At 40.4% G+C, this 18,928-nt stretch overlaps 1 protein-coding gene across 1 annotated transcript in view; it reads left to right on the forward strand.

Annotated features, from left to right (window-relative positions):
* GNAQ (G protein subunit alpha q) overlaps window positions 1–18,928 on the forward strand; it is a 290,132-nt gene that overhangs the window by 172,185 nt on the left and 99,019 nt on the right. The window lies entirely within an intron of this gene.

The raw sequence follows: 18,928 nt of genomic DNA on the forward strand, positions 1-18,928 counted from the left end.
CTGATCCCGGGTCTCCCTGTGCTAGACCCTCCAAGGAACCACTCTTTATAGCGGGGTGATTTCTCATACCCATCGCTGTTCATCCATTCCTAATTGCTTACACCCTGTAAAAGTTTACAGTAAGGATATTTTCTTCTTTCACTGCTTCTGGGTAGGAGGTCATCTTTCTGATTATAAAGAGATGCCTGTGAGACTGTGAGGGAAGGATTGCAGAGGGTGGATACAAGCCTTACAATTATGTGGTGAACTTGAAGTTATTTCCCTTGAGTAACTTTAGGGGTTCATGTGAGGACATAACCCCTGCTCTGATGAAACTACTCTTTAAAATAACGTCCACAAAGGAATTGGGTAGGTTTTCTCATGTTTTCGCTGTGTATGTACCAACTTAATCTATGCCTGTTCTGGATGCCAGATGGATTGTAAGGAATTTCCATGATTCCATCTCAAGTTTGTAATGAAATTAAACACTGAAGGAATTCACCACCAGAGAATTGTGTTTAAAAAGGGAGGTCCAGCGCTAGCTTAGGTTCCACAGTTGATTGTGACACTTGCTGCTGGCTTATTACAGGGAGCAAAACAGTAGACATTACCAGGGGAAGTGAAATGCAATATAATTTTAGATTTTCTGACAAGCAGTGGAACCAAGAACCAATGTAAAAATGGATTGTTTTAAAATCTTTAGTTCTTTGAGTTACAGTTCCAACCAGTCACAGCCCTGATGTACTAAACAGTAATCTGATGTTACAGTAGCATGTGAAGGTTCAAAAACCCTTTAGGATCTCACTTCATCCTGTACTTTCATGATTAGGTAGGTAAGATAGTTTTTGAAAAGATTTCTAATTTTATTTTATAGATTAAAAATAGGCAGATACAGAGTTGTTCAATGACTTGCCCAAGGGCACACAGAGAAAAGGTGGTATGGTGAGATTCAAATTTTCATCCTCCATTTTTAATTTCTTCCTACAGTTTCAGATTTTCAGAATATGCGAGATCCATCCTACACTTAGCAGCTGAAGCCTGAAATCTTCCAATTAGAATGTATTCTGATGGTTTATACTATTCCTGTGTATTTGTCTCTGGTTAAAACACATATATCCCTGGGAAAATAATATAACGAATAATATAAACGTTCATTCAGTCAGTTGAATGGATCTTTTTTTCCCCCCTAGACTTTATTTTAATGGGGGGAGGGTCAGAGTGGATGGGGCAGTTGAGGAAGAGCCTGAGGGGTCCTTTCAGCGCCTCCTGCAGTTTGCCTCGGTCTTGTCCTCTTGCCCAGGAGTGGAACCATTACTGTGGAGGTGAAGCCCATGGTACTTTTCTTTTTTTTTTTTTTTTTTTTTTTTTTGTGGTACGCGGGCCTCTCACTGTTGTGGCCCCTCCCGCCGCGGAGCACTGGCTCCGGACGTGCAGGCTCAGCAGCCATGGCTCACGGGCCCAGCCGCTCCGCGGCACGCGGGATCTTCCCGGACTGGGGTACGAACCCGTGTCCCCTGCCTCGGCAGGCGGACTCTCAACCACTGCGCCACCAGGGAAGCCCCCCATGGTACTTTTCATTGTTTTCTGCCAGGTGAAGGCTTAAGGGGGGTCAGTCGTACACCATAACCCATTGGGCAACAGGCTGTCACAGGAACTTGAGGTTGGTATTCTCTTTCATACCTTAGCATTGCTGTGTAATAGAAGTTGTGGGTCCGTATGATGTCTCTCCTAATGGTATCTTTGCACTGAGATTACATACAGAATTCTAGGAGCCTGGCCTAGGTACACATATCCATTGGAGCCTTGCAGTGCATATACTCATCAGAGTATCCCAGGAGCATGGATGCCAGCTCAGCTTGGTTGGGCCGTACACCTGGAGGTCTCCGAGGCAGTAGAGGGGTTGTCCTGCCAAGAATGAGATAATCCCAGGGCCCAGGGGTCAGCAGCACGTGGGCAACCAGGCAGATGTCTCAGTGTCCCAGCACCCCCGCCTTGTAAGGTGTGTACCAGCCTGATGACACGCATCTGTCAACTTTTCTGTCTCTCTAGGTAGTCTTCAACGAAACATCTTCAAACATAGCAAATAGAAATCAGAATTAAGAAAAATCTCTTTTCTCTAAAACAAGGTTGTTTTCCATCCCCAAATATTAATCAGGTTTCTTTCTACATTTCACCCATTAACATGCCTGAACTGGTTTTGATGAACACCGGGTTCATTTTCTTAGCCAAGGAATGTTGTTTGTTGAGTCTGCGCCCTTCTGCTCGTATTGCAGTGTCGGGATTGACCAGGCTGTAAAGAGGGAATGCATTTGATGGTTTCAATCCAGCTTTCCCCACTTCAGTTAGAGCACTGGAATTTGTGTTGTAGTCCTATCCCAGTTCAAGGTCAGCAGCAGATGCTTCCATGCCTCCTCAGAACAGGTGAGGTTAGAACTAGAAGCCAGGATAGGGGCTGAGGGATGTTGCAGCCACCTTGCTGAATTGTGATATCTGTCGTTCAGGGGAATGGTTGTCAAGGAGTTCAGTTTCATGTTATTTCTTGCGGCATACAAGTCCCCTCAGGAGGGTTTGACTTATTGAAAGTGAAACGCCCAAGTCACATGGTCATTAAATGATTTATTTCTAAGCTATACATCTGCGGATGAGTAAAAGAGCTATTCTTATTTTTAATGATTTTTGTATATATCACACAGAGCTTCCTGAATAACATCATGGAAGCCATGGCTTTGGGCAATAGAGGGCACTCCCACCTTTAAAATACAAAATAGAACTCTTTACCTCACCAAGGAACTACTGGGCATCCCTAGTAAGAATTTACCTCTGCCTCAGTTTCTCCTTGTTTTTTAAAAATATGATCTCAATGTTAAGGGTGGAGGTGCCTAATCAGAGTCATTCTTGTAATGAAGGTAATGTGTCAGAGGACTTTTACCAATGCCAAACTCTTTCTAAAAGCTGGTGTAAATTACGTATGGTTTGTTTTACTAACTCATTTTATTTGTGTGTTTAATTACTTACTAATAATTGAGTATAATAACCCTTGATATATCTGAAACAAAATAATTAATGATTATCGTAGATTCCTTTTAAATAAAAATTCTAGAATGCAACTAAGTCAGAGGCAAGGAGGGAAAAAAGAGCACATTAGAATAAAATACAATGGTACTCTGAGAAATATACCTGAAAGGAACATTTATACTAAATTGCAGTGATTTTGCCCAGTTTATTGTGTGAAAATTGCAGAATGATAATTCTTCCTTTGCCAATCATTTCTCTGTGGCCATGCTGTTTTAAGTATATGCTGAAAGCTTTGGGCTTTTTTTCCTCCCATTTGCCCTTGCAGGAAATGTCAATGCAAAGTTTGACTTCAATGTGAGATGCTGGATAATTTTTTTATTTAAATGCTTCCAATGTCTGTATTAAAAATAGACAGTCTCTCACCACAAAGCACTTAAGAAAGGTTCTCTAATACATGTGTTATGTGTACAGAGAGTTTTTTCTTTTGTAGGTCAGCATAAACTCCCATAGGGGGCAGAAAATATCATTGAAAAATTTTTATGTGTGTCTGTGCTTCAATCCATTTTGGTTGGGCTGAATATTTTTAAAACACGAATGCATGAGGCATAAGGTCTGGGGGTGCGCGTGTACCAGGATGGGACTCGGCAGCCACTGCAGAAGGAGCGATATTCCTTCTACCGTGTCTCACCAGAGTACAGTTGAGACACCTTTTGTAGTGATCAGGAGTAGCCAAGTCTGATCTGCTTTCCGTGCCTGCTACCTTGTTCCCCCCTCTCTCTCCGGTGCTGTCCCTGAAGGGAAAGGAGGAGTCTGAATTGTGACCTCAGGCTCAAAGATAAAGGAACTGCCCCTGCCAACTAAAGTCCATGAGCAAGTCACTTCCTCTCACCCATCCCTTGAGACTGGCACAGTGACATGTCCTAGACTTGAACATTAATAATGGACGGCTGATCATTCACCCATTCGCTTTTTTCTTTTTTGTTTTAAAAAATATTTGATTAAGGGGCTTCCCTGGTGGCGCAGCGGTTGAGGGTCTGCCTGCCGATGCAGGGGACACGGGTTCGTGCCCCGGTCCAGGAGGATCCCACATGCCGCGGAGCGGCTGGGCCCGTGAGCCATGGCCGCTGAACTTGCGCGTCCGGAGCCTGTGCTCCGCAATGGGAGAGGCCACAACAGTGAGAGGCCTGCATACCGCAAAAAAAAAAAAGAAAGCAAATTTGATTAAGACATATGACTCTACATAAAATGTTATAGAACATAATAAACGGCACACATCTGCACCAAACACCCAATCCAGGAATGAGAACAGAGATAATAATTTACACCTACCTACATGCTAATCCATTCTTTCTTTTTTTTTTTTACAGAAGGAAATGTTCTATTTAGAAGTACATGAATTCTTTTGTATCACCAGACTATGTATTTTTAAAAAATCATTATTCAGTCAACCACTTACTAAGTGCACTGTGTATCCAGAATGGCAGAGGAAGAGCTGTAACATTTTCTTTAAAATATGAAACATGTGCTTCTTGAGCATTTGCAGAGAAAAATGTCCAGGTTCCCAGTCAGGAAAAATGAGTTAAAGATGAATCACTGAGTCTTTTGGAAAGGTTATACTCTTCAGTTGTTGGTGAAGAAAATAAAACAGGCAGTCAGAAGTTGAACTTTGCCCTCTCAGAAATCTCAGCAGTGTTAAAAAACAAAGCTCTCTGTCATCATAAATTGGGCACAGGAATGCTAGAGTATTAGGGAAGGCATCTCTTGGTTAATGTTCTAATTAAATACATAGTTCTTGTGTATTTTTCAACATTCTTTTCTCAGAAAGGTGAGGATTACATTCATGTTTTTAACCCACTATGTGGAGTAAGGTAGTTATTTCCAAATAGGAAACTTTGCCCGTAACCCAATCTAATCACATGTTTCCTCCAAGTAAAGTAGAGCCAGCTCTTGCTATCAAAACTGCACTTTGGGGCTTCCCTGGTGGCGCAGTGGTTGAGAGTCCACCTGCCGATGCAGGGGACACGGGTTCATGTGCCGGTCCGGGAAGATCCCCCATGCCGCGGAGTGGCTGGGCCCGTGCGCCACGGCCGCTGAGCCTGCACGTCCGGAGCCTGTGCTCCGCAGCGGGAGAGGCCACAGCAGTGAGAGGCCCACGTACCGCAAAACAAAAACCAAAAAACTGCACTTCCCTGCCCTCCTGGTTCTCTCCCATCCACGGAGGCTCTTCAGATTGCGGCACAAGAGATGTTTCAGGCCAGGTAGTACATGAATCCCCTGCGATCCCTGGCCATCCCAGGATGACTTCAGTAATCACAGGGCAGCACATGCTGGAAAGTGAAACGTGACCTTTTTCAGGAATTCTGTAGTTAAAATCAAATCAAATGAGGAATGCTAAGCAGACTCTGGCCTGAGTATGAAGGCTGTGATTTGGAAGGTGTCAGATTCCTCACCCTGTTTTCTCCCTGTGGTCAGCCAGGACTTTGGGTACCTTGTAGCTCACAGACCTGCTGAATGAAGTTGAGAGGTGTAATGGTTTATGGAGAGCAGATTTCAATCCATTCAGAAATTATCCTATCAGTTCTCCTTTAATTATATTTGTCCCAAATAAGCGATTGGAGGATTGTCTGAAATAAAGCAATATTTGAATGACCATCTCATTTTCCTTTGAAAATCAAGATTTTTGATGAGGTCTTCTGGTCTTGATCAATCCAGTCTGACTCCAGTTTGGGTTAACATAGTTCAGAAAGAGCTTCGATTATGCACCTGCTAGCAACATAGTGTTGTCAACCAGGAGACCTGGGCAGAAGAGAGACAGAGCCTGAGAACCAGAGATGGAAGTTCTAGAGCAATAAAGGAAAGAGAAGGGGAGTCTCCATCCCAGCCAGTATGGACCCCAAAGATGACGATTGTAAAGAGGGCTCCATTTAAGTTCAGCCCACAAAGTCAGTGCTCAGAAATAAAAGCTCTCTTTCACAATAGGATGTTTTTGTTTGTTTGTTTTCTTCTCATTAGAGTCACAGCTGCTGTCTTCTCTTCAGAGTATCCATTAAAAATTTTCAGCTACACCCCAGTAAAAATTGTCGGGTTACTGTTTGAATGTGTACATTTATTTATATTGTATTTCATGAGTAATGCCGTTCCTCACAGATAAATCAGAAAATGCTGATAAAGATCAATTTAGAAATTAACCATCCTTAACCTTTCGCTCTGTTTTTTTGTGTGTGTGAATTTATTTCATGCATATAGATTTTTAAAATAAAAATGGCATTATACTATTTCACATTCTACTTTTTAGTTCCAGTATTATATTTTTAACACCGTTTCATATCAGTTAATATATTTTGAAGTCATTTTCATGCTTTTTTTAGAATAGTAATTTTATTCCTCTTTTGAAAAATAATACACTATTTTTGTAAAGTCGATCACTATGAAGAAACAACTTTAAAAAGACACTCAGAATCCCACCCTTGAGAAACAGCTGTCATCAGCATTTGGTGAACATCATTCCAGATGGATAGAGAGAAAGACTGATTAACTTTATCATATCTTTTTTATATAAATATTATATATATATAATTATTTAATTGTACTTCGACTAAGAAGTGGTAGAAAGAAATTGAGACACTGAAAAAAAGGTCACTGAATTTCAGATATACATTTTTTCACAAAGGAAATTAGTTCCTAATAGTTCCTCCTACAACTAAAAGTGGAAGATAATAGAAACATAATTTTGAAATAGAGTTTTTAAAACTGTACATTTAATGTAGGCCGTATCTGTTTACTCACTGCCATTGAAAGATAGGAAATTAGAAAACTTCTGTGACCTACTTCTCTTTCACCCATCTTTCAGTATGTGATGGTTATTGTATTATTTTTACACTGTCAAGCTAAGTAACATTCACAGTATGTTCTGTAAACATAAATTCCACAATTTAATTTTAATGGTAGGCTTAATAGGTACAGGATTTACTGCTAGTTCTTTTCTCAAGTTGAATGAATTTAAACATCTTGTAGTTTGTTTTTACTGTTTCAAGTTTTGTTTTTATTTTATTATTTACTATTTGTATCGTTATTTATTTATTTTTATTATTTCAGGATGTGTACTATATTCCCTGCCTTCTTGTCTGTTGAGAATCTTTATTGAGGTCCTTCCTCAATTCGTGGACGTTGCTCCAGTATTTCCTGGTGTTGATAATTACTGTGGAGAAGACTGAGGTCAATAAGATTTTTTTTTCCCTTGAATCTGACTAGATTTTTCTGTCTAGAGGTTTCGTGTATAATAGAGAAGAAGAAATGAAAGGGATTATTTCAAACCTAACAACATTGCCTAAACAGTGGTGTTTTTTCTGCTCTAAGGATCTGCATGAGCATTTTCTGAAAAAAAAGAAAAGAAACCCTATCACTTTCATATTCCCCCTAATTCCAAGAATTTGACCACGTAGTGTAGTCAGGGGATACCCAAAAGTGTACTGGAATCCCTTGGAGTTAGAAGAGAGAGCTTTGTTAGGTCCTGGTGACCTGTAATCATGGAGATCAGGAAATGAGGGTATTTTGAGGAAAAATGTAGGAAGAGGTTTGTAGGCCTAGTTTACTTCACCTGGTGGCTTCCATCCAGTCCATATCTTCAACCATAGTTCCCCAAGTATGGCTGCTTAGATTGGTTGTTTTGGCCATAAGTTTGTAATACTGAATGTACAGAGCTCAGTTTTTTCTTTCTTTTCATTTTTTTTCTCAACACCGTAAAACCATCTTATAGGAAGCATATTTTGCAGTCACTTTTGGAAACATTTCCACTATACCAACAACTTGGAAATACTATCTTCAGCTTCTTTATCTAAATTAAAAAGACAAATAACTTTTGCTCTTTTCTCCATTATTAGTGTATCATTATGATGCACGCATTCTGGAGCCAGCTTTGTGGGGTTGAATCTTGACTCTGCCATTTATAAGCCTGTGTGACCTTGGGCAAGTTAGTTAACAATTCCCCCACCCCAGTGAATAGGGCTAAAAATAGTAACTATCTTCTGTGGTTGCTATAAAGATTAAATGCATATTCTATATTAAAGTACTTAGAACCGTGTCTGCCTGTCACACAGTAAGTGTTCAATCAAAGATAGACATTTTTCTGTCCATATTTCTGTCCTTACTATATGTGGTTATACATAATTTTATACTATAAAAAATTTTCTCTTCTTTGGTTCAGAATGACACTACAGAAGTTATACTCCTATCCCAGTATTTTAAGTCAATAGATTTAAAGTATTAGATTTCATCTCCTCACTAGTCACTTCTACTCTGAAGTTAGTAGCGAGTATGTAAATGTTGTCACCCAGTAATGTGTTATTTTGCTCATCTGAAGTTGAAAACTCAACCAATATCATGACAGAAGTTCTCTTAAAACTTCAATCAATTCAAGGACCCAAAAGTAGATCTTCACTATTCCCATCTCCTTAGGCATGTTTTTTAAAAAAAACTTTAAAAAGGCAGGTTGGAGGTGGGGCATGGGTTCTTGTTCATTCCAAAGACTGTACTTACTACCAAATGCTAGAAGTCACTGCCTTTCCAGTACCTGCAAATGGCTCCTCTGCCAGCATCCATGCCAGGAATCAGATTGCCTCCGGACATTTTAAACAAATGTGGGCCAGGCTTTGTTCTCAAAGTAAGATTTGCAATTCTTTCTAAAATTAACCAGAGTTGCAGAATGTGGTACATTAAATTTGGCCAATGATGTGGCTCTTTGCAATGTTCTGTTAAAAACAAAAATAGGTGGAGTCATAGTGTATTTGAAAGAACAGTCCCCCATTTTAAAAATTCTTCACCAAAACCCATCTAAGGCATGAAATCGTAATTGTAGGTGGCCTGAAGGTATAAAATCATGTCTGCTCAGAATCACGGACCTTAAACAACTGAACAAAAAAGCAAGGGAGCATTTTTATTTAACAGTTGCTAATGTATGTCATAATTAATCCCTCAATCCTCAATAGTCGTTGTTTCCCAAAAATAATTGTAAACTACAGGGGAGCAAAATGGGGAAGTAGGAAAGTATTATCACTGAGCTCCTTCCATCAAAGCTCACCTGCCAGGCATTTGAGGGCTAAGGCAAAAATCTCAAACTGTTCTCACTATTTCAGCAGTTACAAATGTACAGTTGTAGTGTGACACATTATTGCACAACTATCACTCCTTATTTTCTGTTTTAACACAGAATTTCGACACTCAGTTTCAAAAACTGATACTATTCATTGGTATCCAGTACCCAGTTTCTAAATGTGTTATTAAATATTTTTAAATATTTTTCTCTATGTAAAAAAAAGGAAGAAGAAAAACCAACTCAACACCATTTTCCATGTGGTTTTAATTTTATCAGACTGTAGGAATTTTGGACACTGCCTAGATGTTGGAAGAAAATATTTTTTCTACAACAGCCAAGTCTTTCATTCTTTAACTATTGGATCAGCTTCTCCTTGTGTAAAGCCTGTTTCTGCAAAAGAAAGAGTGGCAACTGTAGGATTTACAGAAAACGTTTGCAATTTGCCTTATTGAGCAAATTGCCTCCTTAGCAGTAGAACACAGGATTAAAAATAGTTGTGCATATGACCAGACTCACTGCCTAAAGAGGAAATGGATCTTGTTTCCTCACTCTTCAAAGCCATTGTTATATCATATGAGAGATATTCTCAGAAAAACTTCTCAATTCCCAGTTTTTCTTCAGCAGGAGCATCTGAGGAAGTGGAAACTAAACTTTAAGCCTAGGATACACATTTATGTTTTCAAGAATGGCTTCAGGTCTATTCATGGCCAGGTACCGAGGTATGAACCAGAAAACCCTAGAAAGCAATGAGAAGGCTTTACCTGTACACACCCTGGGGAATTGTCATTAAGCTTAAGTGGCTGGGTACCAACCACAGTTGCTTACTCTGTACTTCTGATCTGAACAGGTCTGAAACACAGACTTTCAGAACCACCTAAGGGAGCCCCCTGAGGGAGTGGAATCACCCAAGGGAGAGACATGCCACTCAGGGAAAGTCTAGCTGGAGAGATGATATTTAAAAATATAAGAGCAAGGACAGCACAAGACAGTATATAATTAGCACATGCTGTCCATGCTACTTGGAGACAAAGAAGAGAAACTTCTATGGGCTGGTACAGTTGCTGCCTTTGCTGCAGGCCTGCCCTTGTCGGGGCAGTGCCTTCGTGTGACACGGAAAAGACCTTCCTGGGAGTGGACACTGTGTGCCTGGCCAGCAGAATGTGGGCAGGGCTTCAGTTCCCACCACGCCCTTGGCTCAGGGCCGTGTGCAGTGAATCACATGACTGTGTGAGGTGACCTGCTCTCTCAGCCTCCTCCCTGGGAGGCATCACAGATTTAAGTGGGGGGATGAACTTGGGAAGAGCTTCCAGAAGGATCTGCATATTTCCCCGGAATGTGTGTTTTGAGGGATACCTCTTAATTGAACCCTTCCTTGTCCAAATTCTTCTCCAGGTTCATTCCTTTTATTATTTGTCTTTACAGTTGTCTCTCTAACCATTTGATTCTGTGTATCTCCTCAAGTGTCCCCCACAGTGCTGGGCACAAAGTAGGTGCTTAGATAGTAAATAGAATAAAGCATTTCCCACGTCACACCCTATAAATGATGGGAGGATTAGTAGCAAATGAAAAATAGTCCAGAAGGACTGGGAAATAGGCATTCAGTTAGCCTTACCAAGAAGGGGGACAGATAGTACCTGTTACCATAGACTTGGGTACTCCCAAGATCACGTTTTGGGGAGTTTGCTTGGTGCTTTTCTAAATATACATTTTAATAATAGCTTTATGGATGCTGTGGTTTCTCACCTATCCAGGTAACATATTTTCTTACCATAGACTCTGACTCCAGGCATCTCCTGCCTGAATCTTCTTCCAGGTGTACCCCATCCATTTCTTCCCACCCCCTAGTGCGACACTTCAGTGTACTGTATATATTGAATAGCTCTGCAGAGCTGGTTATCTACTCTGTATCATAACTTTCAAACCAAGTAACCACTGTGAATAATTAGAGCAGGGCTTTGTTATCGGACATCTGGGTTTAAGGAAAAATAAAATGTCCTGATGGGTGAAGCCTAGCGTGTATTTACTTTGTTCCTTTTCCATCTCCTCTCCCTCAGGAATCAGCAAGCAGGGAGCAAAAGACAAAATGAGTAGAATAGTTGCATGTGATGGATACTGCATGCAGAACCTTAAGGAGCATGAGATTTTTGTCTTCCTAAAATTCAGATTTTTGTGCCCCATATTGAAAAATAGAAAAGCAGTGGAAGGGCACGGGGATGCTCTAAATGCTGCCTGAGGTTGGGGATGGATTTAAATCTTTGCAAAGTATGTCTTTGACCTACATGTGCTATATCCTCAGTTACCCAGAGCAGGGGCACCTCAGGTGAGAGAAGCACGTGATCCCGAGCCAGTGGAGGATCCTTCTGACAATTAATGTGTTCTGAGAGGCGAGTTGGCGAGGGCAGTTGCATACAACTAGTTTAGGTCACGTGAGACCCTGACACTGTTAAGAAACCAAAGGCAAGGCATATGAATACATAAAACTGTTCATGAATACTTATTGCTTGTACCTAATCCGTTCTCATAAAGATTTGCTTTTCAGGGTGAGATTTCACAAAAGCAGAAACAGTGTTTCTGTGATCATATGAGATGTAATCTCTGTATAACAGTTTCCATTTTATCACACGGGCATTTTTACAGGCACAGTATTAAGAACAAGATGTTTAGTGATTTTAGCAGCTAAACCAAATATTAATACATGGGGTGTGAAACAGGTAATTCTGACACATTGGAAGTGGTTGTCTTCTGGGGCTCAGAACACTGTCTCGTAGTTTTCCACTGTACTATATTTAACTGAGGCTTTTTATAATTCAGGGATACTAATTAATAACTTTTCCACTTCCCGGTGACTGACCATTTTAGATATTGTATCAGAACACATTATCAATGATAAGAATGATTTTTGTGTTGCATTAGTAGAAATGGACCCTACTGTTAACACTGCTGAGAAGGTACAGTTTTTTCACCAGAAAGTTATTGCTTTTGTCAACTGCATCTCTTGTGCACCCACTATATAAAACCATCGTATGAGACACGGGAGAATAAAAATATGAGGCACAGTCTCTCCCCAGGATCGTTGAACTAGTTAAAATATACTTGCCTGCTGAAGCACTTACGCTTGATATCCAAACCAGTCTTCAGCAGAGTTCCAGAAGTTTCTTCATGGCTCCCTCTATAGGATAGGATTTCTGATTTCTCCTCTTATACACTACCAATCCAACAGGTGGCCAGTGCCTACAGTATGTGGTGCAAACCTCTCCTCACTGCCGATCTCTGATTTTGGAGTGGCTGACTAAATACACAGGATAGGCTGCTAAGCAGAGTATGGTCAACACTTTTTGGATTATGTACCCCATTGAAAACAATTATTTTGACTTTCATTGAAATTATGCTTGATAAAATTTTTGAGCTCTTTGTGATATAAAACATTTTAATGTTTTTAAAAATTGATTAATTCTGTGCGACAGTGATTCAGTGATCTAAGTTCAGTTTAATTCAGTACTTATTTTTAGATGTCACACAAGATACGTACTTGTAAATGGAAGGAGCTGCATCATTGGCTTTGCCTACTAAATCACGGTGCTTGTTTTCAGTCGCATTCACTGATTATGCAAATGTTTTTAATTGAAATTTTGCTAATAAATTTCCATCCTGCTGCGTATCGGTCAGCCCGTCTTTCACACCAATTGAAAAGTGTTACATTATTCATCCTTTCACAAATGAGTTAAAAACCCCAGTAAAACTCTTTCTCTAAAATATTTTTTACCCAAGCTTTTGAAGTTTACGCATAAGATAGTTGTTTATTTTTTTTCCTGGTGTCACACCTTATATTGATTTTAACAGCAAAATCACATCACAATGGGAACGTTTCCAAATATCCATTTTCAAAAATGCTCAAGTTTCTTAGTGATTTCTCTCTCATTCACTGTTAAAATGCTCTTTGGCCTTGAAGAGATAGTTTAAGTATGTTTATTTTTATAAAAGTATCAGCCAAATAAAGCAGCTCCTTCAGCCCCTTGTCTTGACCAAAAAAAAAAAAAAAAAAAAAGCGTATTTGGAACACTTGTCATTTTATAAAAGAAAAATGTGCAGCTCTTCTTTGAGTTCTACAATTCTTATAATTAGTTTGCCATCATATAATTTGGAAACCTCTCATGGCTCAAAATGTCTTCCTGATTATTCCCCTTCTCATTATAAACTGTTGTCAGGATTCTTCTCTTTAAGATACTAGAATCTGTAAATTACTGGCTGGGACACATTAATGGGGGTATGTAGCAACACACTGAAAGTGAACAGAAGAGTGAGGACTCCTCAGGAATCTCCTACCTTCCCTCACGACTCCTGGACACCGTACACGGCCATCAGACGGATGAGGGTGCCATTAGATACAGGAAAACTTAATATCTTTTTCCATTAGATACAGGAAAACTTAATATGTTTTTCCTTTTCAGATTAAACACATAGGTTTTGATAGTTTTGTTCTGCGCCCAGCGGATGATTATGTGCCCCATACTCTGGAGACGAGGGCTCCACCAGTGTTTTTCTACTCTGGCTGTACATTAGATCACCTAGGGAGCATTATAAAACCTCGGTCACTTCCCAAACCTATTAAATCAGAATCTCCAAGGGTGGGACCTAGACACGTATGTTTTTTAAAGCTCCCCGGGTGATTCCAGTGTTCAACCAAGTACTAATACTCCATACCACTAAGTATTACTTAGTGCAAGGATTACATCAACCCTCCCTGCTGTTCTTCTTTTCATCCTCCTGGCTCTCAGGGCTGCTGAGTGCCACGAGCTGCAGCTGTGTCCCGAGGGGCCTCAAACCCCCTGACGGAACCCTTACTGCTGTTGCATGTCCCAGGGAATTTTATTGTGAACAGAAAACAACATTTTCTTCATCTGTGAAACCAAGATTGTAGTTAGGCCTGTTCTTGACCGTTATGCTTTGTTTAGCAGAGCAGGGAACAGAGTGTGGTTTGGGTTCCTCAGTGCAAGATGAACTCATGCTGTTGAGGAAAAGCTGGGAGTTATGGAATGACTACCTCAAACAAAGAAAAGTGTTGGGCTTCCCTGGTGGCGCAGTGGTTGAGAGTCCGCCTGCCGATGCAGGGGACACGGGTTCGTGCCCTGGTCCGGGAAGATCCCACATGCCGCGGAGCGGCTGGGCCCGTGAGCCATGGCCGCTGAGCCTGCGTGTCGGGAGCCTGTGCTCCGCAACGGGAGAGGCCACAACAGTGAGAGGCCCGCGTACTGCAAAAAAAAAAAAGTATTGAGTTAGAAGTATGGGGAGGAGCAGAATCAAAAAGGCCCATTATTGATAGTGTTGGTGGGAATCTCTGTTTTCATTTTATTGCCAGCCCTTAGGTAGTCCTGTGCCATCAGATGAATAATAAATTTTGAATAAAATTAACACCTTTATGATTCAAAGATAACACTTATAGGCTGAGTTGGTATTCAACCCTTACCCATTACGCACTGTACCAGCATTAAAATTTTGTTAAATTATAATATAGTCACTGCCCTAAGTTCCTTGAGTGACTCCAGCACCTGGGACATTCTTGACCTCTTCACGGTCCAGGAGCTAAAAGGTTGATGTGAGGGATGGCAAGGGAGGTCCAGAGCTCTGCTCTGTTCTGTTCTGTTTGAGCAGTGTCCATGCCATACCACTGGATAAATTCTTTAATTTCACCCTAGCTTATGTTTGAATGTGTAATCATAAGGGCAAGGCACCCCCGCCTTCTTTAGTCCAATAACTCAGTTACAGAAGTCAACAGTTAACCTATACAGGTTAAGAAACCAGTCTAATATCATACCAGAGGGCCAGCCAGACTTCCCAACTTCCTGGGCAGGACTGTTTCTTCTGTCCAGTACTGGTCATTTTTTCTGCTTATCCTCGGTCTTGTTAGGTCACATTTCTGGACAAATGTATCAGAAAGGAAGACAGTTCACTTTCATGGTGGAATATTTATTGAGCAGCCCTAGCATTTTGCTAGAATGTAAGGAATATTAGACAGTCCCTACCCTGACGTAATTCACAGCATTGTTAGACATTCTGAACATACAGACATGGAGCACTTAAATAGCAGTGCCAGGCAGTATATAGCTTGGTGCCCAACAGGTGTTTTATGAAGACTATACATGCCCCAAGAAGATAAGAATAATTAGGAAAGGCTTAAATGGGAGGGTGGATAGGATTCTTGGAAGACTGAGTCCCCACTACACATCCTTTCTTCGCCAGATCTGTAGGTTAGCTTTTTAATTAAGGGCTTCTGCTATTTGTGACCAGTGATTTCCTTCATAAATGCAAGACTCCTGTGCTATATTTACTGGCTGCACACTTAGATCCACAGATGCAGAAACCGTGGATGCGAAACCCACGGATCTGGAGGGCCAACTGTGTTCATTCACGGTTCTACATCAGCGACTTGAGCATCCACAGAGTTTGATATTCAAGGGGCTCCTGGAACCAGTCCCCCGCAGATAACGAGGGATGACTGTATTGCTAGAAACTTTCACCTCATACCAAAATTTTTTTATCTCTATATAATTCATCCTTATTAAATCAGATATTAATGAACGGACAACAAAAAGAGAACACTTTAACAGAATGATAACGATGACTGTATTGCTAGTTTTCTCCTCATACCAAAATTTTTTGTTTCTATGTAACTCATCCTTATTAAATCTGATATTAATGGAAAATAAAAGAACATTTTCATAGAATGATCATTAATCCAGATAAACTATTCTGAAATTGCTATGTGTGCAACATTGTTTTTAACCTCATTCCAGCACACCAGCTCTCTCTCTACTGCCGCTTCTCTTTGTTTTCTCTCCCCCTCAATCTTCCGTCTTAGGTTAAAAGAGATGAATTTCTCACTTTAATTCATTTTCCTAGCAAGAGATCATTTTGATAAAAGATGTTGAAGCTCTAGAACGGTTGATATTTCCTACCACCAAGTGAAGGGAATTTTGAAATATATGTAGATGGTACCCACAGAAACTGCAGAAGGGAAGAAAGTGGTCATCTTGTGCTATCTGTAAGAAGAGGTTAGTGACAGGTTATCTTCCTTCTGAGAGTTGTTTTCTATGGAGGTTCCTTGGAGTGAAGATCAGAATGTTATCAGAGATGGATTGTAGATCAGGTGGCACAGTAAAAAGGAAGTAGGAGCTAAATTTAGAAATTACATGAAAGCTTTTCAAAGATAGATATGAAAACACATAAAAGAGGCAGCAATATGCATTTTTATCTTCCTGAAAAAGCAGTGAAAATGCTAAGTCTTTTTGAGTTATATAAAGATTGATTTGGTTTGGTTTAATTTCACAACCCATGTGCTCTGTCACCAATCAGATTTTCATGGGAAGCTCACCAGAATTTAAGGGGAAGAGCACATCTGGGTATACAATATTCGATAAAATCTTCATGCACATCTATTTGGGTGTCTAAAAAAAGGTTTTAGTCAAGTTTTGATCTTTGCATGTTTTGAAAACTCAACGTTGAGATGAATACTGTGTAATGAGATTTGGATTTACCTATGGAGACAGAAATTTGTATGTGAATAAAGTTTAACATGCTGCTATTTGAAAAACAGTTTTAACGGTAAAATGATCACCAGTGATCACTGTAATTATTGTATAATTTAAGTAAGAGTTTAAAATAGCATTTCCTTAAGATATCAAACTGTTAGTGCTATATAGCATGTTGGTAGGAATCATGGAAATTATATTTTTGAAATAGATTCCCTAAAGTTGAATCACCGCCCATCCCCCCACCTCCTCCCCACCCTCGCAAAGGGTTAGTTCACTAAATGTAAGAAAAGAGCTGGGTTGAAGGTACTGCACCGTAATTCCCCTTGGATCATATCTGAAGTACAAACTAAAGGCTGCTTCTGTGTACTGAGCCATTAGTGTGTGCTTGTTACTGTGCTGTTTTATGTATAGTATTACATTCAAGCTTTATGACAGTGCTGTGATGAAGGTATCATTATCTCAGATGAGGGATAAGGAAATTGTAGCTTGGAGAAGCTCCAAAGCAAGTAAATGGGAGCATGGATGAAACTGAGTGTTTGACACCAAAGCCACAGACCCTTCCTTAGCTACTCACTGTGCATCACACCTTATTGACGGTCATGACCACCTGTAACAACCCAAACCATATGGTACCATTTTCCACCTAACACGTGCCCTGGTCCCCTTGGTTAGACCGGGGTAGATTGGAACTCATAACACAGACATTCACAGTTCAGTGGAACCACAGTGCTAGTATATAACTTAAAGGGATGGTGAGGGGGAAATACTGGAAGATCACAGGTGCACAACATTTTTCAACGGATTCTGACCAGGAAGCTGAGACAGTGCCCACTGGTGAGCGTCAGAATGTAATTCTCAGTTCCTCTCATGCAGCGTGTATAAACATCCTTATCACACAAAGAATGCAAGGCTTACACAAGCTCTGCGGGAGTTGGGGGTGGTGGGTAGGGTGTGAAATCAGATTTCTTCAGGGCCAGGCAGGTAATGTGAAGCTGGACACGTTCTCTTCTTCAGCACAACTTAGTTAATTAGGTAGGGAGTTTTGGCATTATAGGACAGAGGATATTGTTCACTTCTGTAAAGAATCATCCCCTCCCCCTTTATTATTGACAACAGTGAGGGGCAGATAGTAGCTTACGAGCTGCGGCCTCTTGTCTTCTTGGAATATGGGCATAGTGTTGCTGGATCTTACAGTTTATCAAGAGAAGTAGGAAATCTATTTTTCTGTTTAATGGAAAAGTTCTCAATTTTAGATGTTGGCCACTTTAAAAAAAATTGTTTGTGCTAGACCAAGCAGGTCTCCAGACCGTCAGGTCACTTCTAGTCGTCTTGATCCCCTAGCCCAAGTCTTCCCCATACAGAGGTCGACCCTGCGTCCTAGTTTGCCCGAGACACTTTCGCTTTACGCCTCTTGTCGCAGCATCCCACTAGTTGAGCATTTGTTCTAGTTTCTCACTTTTTAATGAAGCATTGTTATTAATAGCTGTATTAAAATAAGCCAGGATGGATTTGGTAGACTTTCACTTAGTATTTCCAAATTCTGCCCATGCAGTTGAACAGATTCCTCACTTCAGCACTTGCTTAAATCTGAAAGATGTTCCAGCTCTTTTCCAAATCCTTCCCAGATGCAATGTAACTGCCTCTCTCTTTCAAAGACAGCATGTGGGCACTCACTGCTAATATGGAATAAACGTGGACAAGAGAGACCAGGGACAGCCAACTCCTTCCAGTGTCTAGGGTGGTAGGGAAGGATGTGTTGCTGCTGCCCTTATCATCCGTTTGTTATTAGCCAGTCATGCTGTGCTCTGGTCTGTAAGTTGTGAGGAACAGTAACGCACCAGATCTTCAGTGAGCAGGGTCAGTGGAAAATTGTTAGGTGTATGTGAAATTTATATGGAAAAATCTAGGTTGAGCAGTCTTGCCACAGTGGTCTTGCCATGATAGCTTTTGCTTCCATGGTTTTATCATTTGTTGTTTGGTGTAAATCTATAACTGTTTTATTGTCTGATAATGATTTTATTTTGTAATAAATTCTTCTGGCCACAGTAACCTTTTCTTTTTTAACCCGAAAATGCATATTTAACAAAAAATTTAATACTGAATTTTTATTTCTCAAAAAATGAATGGTAATGTATAACTTGTACAAAGTTGTTTGTTGATATTTAGCAGCTTCCACCATTATACCCAAAGTGATATCATCAACCACACAAAATTCAAATGACGCAGATCTGCTGAAAAAGTGTCAGCATCTACTTCAAAAGTTAGCTGTTATATTCAGAAGATCGTGCCCAAAGATGACATTTTAGCATGGGCA

Source organism: Aethalodelphis obliquidens, unplaced genomic scaffold, assembly GCF_003676395.1.
Source record: "Aethalodelphis obliquidens isolate GAN/ISIS:26980383/991018 unplaced genomic scaffold, ASM367639v1 scaffold7, whole genome shotgun sequence".
Taxonomy (NCBI): Eukaryota; Metazoa; Chordata; class Mammalia; order Artiodactyla; family Delphinidae; genus Aethalodelphis; species Aethalodelphis obliquidens.